This window comes from Dipodomys merriami, unplaced genomic scaffold (genome assembly GCF_024711535.1).
Source record: "Dipodomys merriami isolate MVZ:Mamm:240054 unplaced genomic scaffold, mDipMer1.0.p SCAF_136, whole genome shotgun sequence".
NCBI lineage: Eukaryota > Metazoa > Chordata > Mammalia > Rodentia > Heteromyidae > Dipodomys > Dipodomys merriami.
The window spans coordinates 2,751,827-2,757,691 of NW_027202671.1; positions in this window are offsets into that span (position 1 = coordinate 2,751,827).

Sequence of the window (5,865 nt, forward strand, 5' to 3'; positions counted from 1 at the left end):
CAAACGCCCCCAGTAAGAAAGCAGGTGTAGCTATCCTGATATCTGACAAAATAAACTTTTCATTAAAATCAGTACAGAAAGACAAGGACGGACACTACATATTAATAAAGGGAACAATCCAAGAGGAGGATATAACCATCATCAACTTATATGCCCCAAATATTGGTGCACCTAGATATGTCAAACAAATGCTCTCAAACTTACAGAATAAAATAGATCCCAATACGATAATACTAGGAGACTTTAACACACCACTCTCACCAAAGGACAGGTCTACCAACCAGAGGATTGGCAAAGAAGCTACCGAATTAAGAGAGGCCATACTGCAAGCGGAATTAACTGACATCTACCGAGTATTTCACCCTAAAACAACACAGTACACATTCTTCTCAGCAGCTCATGGAACTTTCTCCAAAATAGACCATATCATAGTTCATGCAAGGAACTTAAGCAAATACAAAGGGATCGACATAATCCCCTGTATCCTATCTGACCACAGTGGAATCAAGCTAGCTCTCAATAACAAAGCATACAGCAGAAATTTCTCCAATACATGGAAATTGAACAGCACACTCCTTAACAATGCCTGGATAACAGAAGAGATCAGAGAAGAAATAAAGCATTTCCTACAACTCAATGAAAATGAAAACACCTCACAAAGAAACTTGTGGGACACAGCAAAAGCAGTCCTGAGGGGCAAATTTATTGCCCTCAGTGCCCACATCAAGAGAATGGAGACAGACCAAGTAAATAATCTCATGTTGCAATTAAAACAGCTAGAAAAACAGGAAAAAATGGAACCTAAAGCTACTAGAAGAAGCCAGATAACCAAATTAAAAGCAGAGATTAACCAATTAGAAAATCAGAAAACCATAACCAAAATAAACCAAACAAAAAGCTGGTTCTTTGAAAAAATAAACAAAATTGATGGCCCATTGGCTAGATTAATTAAAAAAAGAAGAGAGGAAACCCATATTAATAGGATTAGGGATGCCACGGGAAACATCACAACACGTACCCAAGATATCCAAACAATTCTAACAGACTACTTTCAAAAGCTATACTCTCTAAAGGAAGAAAATCGGGCAGAAATGGATGCATTTTTAGAGAAATACAAGTTGCCCAAACTGAGCAAAGAAGAAGTTAACCAATTAAATAAGCCAATATCCTATAATGAGATACAGGAAGCTATCAAAAGTCTTCCAACAAAAAAAAGCCCAGGACCAGATGGATTCACAGCAGAATTCTATAAGACCTTTAAACAAGAACTAATACCCATACTCCTCAAGCTCTTCAGAGAAACAGAGAAGGAAGGAGCTATCCCAAACTCATTCTACGAAGCCAATATCACACTCATCCCCAAACCAGGCAAAGACCCAACCAAAAAGGAGAATTACAGGCCAATCTCCTTGATGAACACAGATGCAAAGATCCTTAACAAGATTCTAGCTAACAGAATCCAGAAACACATAAAAAAAATAATTCACTATGACCAGGTAGGCTTCATCCCAGAGACACAGGGATGGTTTAACATACGTAAGTCAATAAATGTAATCCAACATATCAACAGAGCCAAGGTCAAGAATCACATGATTATCGCTACAGATGCAGAAAAGGCCTTTGACAAAATTCAACATTCATTCATGCTAAAAGCTCTGGAGAAAATAGGAATAGAAGGAACATTTCTAAAAACAATAAAAGCCATTTATGACAGACCAATAGCCAATATTATACTTAATGGGGAAAAGCTACAACCAATTCTCCTAAAATCAGGAACAAGGCAAGGATGCCCACTGTCTCCACTCCTCTTCAATATAGTCCTAGAACCCTTAGCCAGGGCAATAAGGCAAGAAAAAGACATTAAAGGGATCCTCATAGGAAAAGAAGAAGTTAAACTATCCCTTTTTGCAGACGACATGATACTATACCTCCACGATCCCAAAAACTCCATCCCCAAACTCTTAGAAATCATAAATCACTTCGGCAAAATAGCAGGATACAAAATAAACCCACAAAAATCAGTTGCCTTCCTATACACTGATAATGTACAGGAAGAGAGGGAAATAAAGGGAGCAACCCCATTCACAATAACCTCCCGAAAAATAAAATATTTAGGAATTAACCTAACCAAAGATGTAAAAGAACTATTTAATGAGAACTATAAAAAGTTAAAGAAAGAAATTGCAGAAGACACTAGGAAATGGAAAGACCTCCCATGCTCCTGGATAGGCCGACTTAATATAGTAAAGATGGTAATACTTCCAAAACTAATATACAAATTCAACGCAATTCCTATTAAAATCCCAATGACGTACATCACTGAAATACAGAAAACAGTCCAAAAATTCATATGGAACAACAAAAGACCTAGAATAGCCAAAACAATTCTAGGGGATAAAGACAATATGGGAGGGCTATCCATGCCGAACTTCAAACTCTACTACAGAGCTATAATAACAAAGACAGCATGGTACTGGCACAAAAACAGACCCGAAGACCAATGGAACAGAATAGAAGATCCAGAAATAAATCCACAGGCCTACAGCCAGCTGATATTCGACAAAGGAGCCAAAGACATACAATGGAAGAAACACAGCCTCTTCAACCGTTGGTGCTGGGAAAACTGGGCAGCCACATGCAGAAAACTAAAAGTGGACCCCAGCCTATCACCATGCACCAACATCAACTCAAAATGGATTAAAGACCTTAACATTAAACCTGAATCTCTGAAACTACTGCAGGACAGAGTAGGAGAGACACTTGAACTAATAGGCACAGAAAGGAACTTCCTGAACAGAGTCCCAGGGTCACAACAAATTGGAGAGAGACTCGACAAATGGGACTACCTTAAAATAAAAAGCTTCTGCACAGATAAAGCTATCGCAACCAAGCTAGAAAGACAACCAACTAATTGGGAAAAAATATTTACCAGCAATATATCAGACAAGGGGCTAACATCCTGTATATACAGGGAACTCAAGAAACTAATCCCTCCCAAACCCAACACACCAATTACTAAATGGGCAAGGGAACTAAAGAGGGACTTCTCAAATGAAGAAATAAAAATGGCAAAGAAACACATGAGGAAATGTTCATCATCCCTGGTGGTGAAGGAAATGCAAATAAAGACAACCCTGAGATACCACCTTACCCCAGTCAGAATGTCCCACATCCACAAATCAGCCAACGACAAATGCTGGAGGGGATGTGGAGAACGAGGAACGCTATTACACTGCTGGTGGGAATGTACACTCATACAACCACTTTGGAAAGCAGTCTGGAGGGTCCTTAGAAAGCTAAAGATTGACCTCCCTTACGACCCAGTCATACCACTTCTAGGCATCTACCCTGAACAACAGGAACCAATATACAAGGACACGTGCACCTCCATGTTTATTGCAGCACTGTTCGCAATAGCTAGGATATGGAAACAACCTAGATGCCCCACCACAGATGAATGGATCCAAAAATTGTGGTATCTATACACAATGGAATATTATGCAGCCATTAGAAATGACAAAATAATGGCATTTGCAGGGAAATGGATGGAGCTAGAAGGAATCATGTTGAGCGAGGTAAGCCAAGAACGAAGAGACAAACAGTACATGGTCTCCCTGATAAGTGGATGATGAATCCAAAATGTTAGGTGATATGACAAAACTAACAGGACTTAAGAAACAAAGAACTCCCACTCATCTGGTTGAACCACTACTAAATATCCCCATGCTGCTGATCACATATATGGTATATAACATATGAGCACCGTTATATATTACAGACTGTGATAGACAATTTGCTCCAGGAAAGTTAGAATGAACTTGTGACTTTAAATGAGCATCATTATTCCACAATACTGTGAATTTCCGGAAATTAAGTAATCACTTAATCACGATCAAAAAAAAAAAAAAAAAAAAGAACCTTGGGGAAGGGAGGGAGGGAGGGGATGGTGGGGGGAAAACGGTGGAGGGGGTAACAATGTTCAAGAGGAAGTGGAAGTGTACTCATTGCCTCACTCATGTAGCTGTAACCCTCTGTATAGTATCTCTACAATAAAAAATATTTAAAAAAAAATGCATATAATAAAATCTGGGCACCAGTGGCTTGTATTACAATGGCCTGAATGGCCTGTAAGGTTAGCTACTCAGGAGGCTCAGATCTGAGGATCATGGTTCAAAGCCAGCCTGGACAGGAAAGTCTGTGAGACTCTTATTTCCAATAAACCACTCAGAAAGCCAAAGTGACACTGTGCCTCAAATGGTAGAGAGCTAGCCTTGAGCTGAACAGGTGAGGGAGAGCACCCAGGCCAAGTACAAGCCCCACAAATGACAAAAAAATGCATCTATTACAAATATCCTGCAGAACCATTTTAGATAACCAAGCTACGTTACATGCCTCTCTAAACACTTCCATTATTCTGCTGTTGGCCAAATACAAATACAAATACAAAAAGCCTATTTTTATAATCATTTTATATTTTACTGGAAACTGTCGCTTGGTATCCCTGATGGCATCAAGGAATAGTATTAGTACTATGTATCAATCACCCATGGAAAGGTAATCATTAAAATATGAATCTAGATTGCTACTGAGCACACACTGCTTTGGAGACAGTGGAAAGGAAAAAAGAATAACAGTTATTGATCCATTGGAATGCAAACCATTGTAAGTTGAAGATTACCTATGTATAAGAAGTGTGGACCTCCAAATTACTTAAAATTACCATAAAATATTTTAAATTAAAATTTAGTGGTATAGATAATGAAGAAAAAATAGTGTCAGAAAAAATATACATTAAAAATTATTAGTTTGCTTATTACATTTTCTACAAATAGAAAGGGATGTAAAGGTCCTTAGCTCATATTTTCCTCAGTAGGTTAAATCATTTATCTTTTTCTCATAATTAAATTTTTCTGCTCAGGTCACAATGGCGGGCAGGTCGGCTGTTTCAGCCTCTGGATGGTGGCTGGATGGTGTTCAAAAACAGTATTACAGTGCTGCAGGATTTAACAAACTGGGGTTAATGAGCAAAGCGATTATACCATACACGAGACTGAAGATGTAAAAGAAGCCATAAGAAGGCTTCCTGAGAAACTTTATAATGACAGGATGTTTCTGATCAAGAGAGCTCTGGACCTGACCATGAGGCAATGAATCTTGCCTAAGAAGCAGTGGAGAAAATAAGAAGAGGCTAAATTCTACCTTGAACCATACCCGAAGGAGGTTATTCGGGAAAGAAAAGAGAGAGAAGAATGGGCAAACAAGTAATCACGAAGTTGGAACCTGTGAATGCAGTTGTGCTCAAAGAATCTATGAAGTAAATTAATCTGAAACATACAATTTAAGAATATTTAAATAAACATAATCATCAATGAAAAATAATTAAAATTTTCTGAAATTGACTAGTTGTTGTCTCATTTTATTATACTAGGATCTCTTTCTTGGCGCTTGTCCTTAGTATCAAGTTAAATCAGCATCATCTTGCATTTTTTTTGTGGTTCTCCAATGGGGAGATAGATATTTGTCTATCTATTAATAGTTCCTATTAGTGAATATTCATATTCCAACACTACAGGTAAATTTTGGGGATTGAAAAGTCATTTTATTTTCCAGGCAATGGATAAATGTGTAGATACTTCTTTATCTGCACAGGGTACATATGTTTCTACAGATGGAATGAGAGAGACATAAGCTTACATTAATACCTTTAATTGCATTTCCAAACCACAATTAACATCAATTGCCTTTCAATAGAAATGAAAAACATGTATGAGTAAATATCTTGACTCTAATTATTTTAATGAATAATTCAAGGTTGATGTATGCTTCCATTGATAACCACTTCTAGTCTTCACCATCATATATATT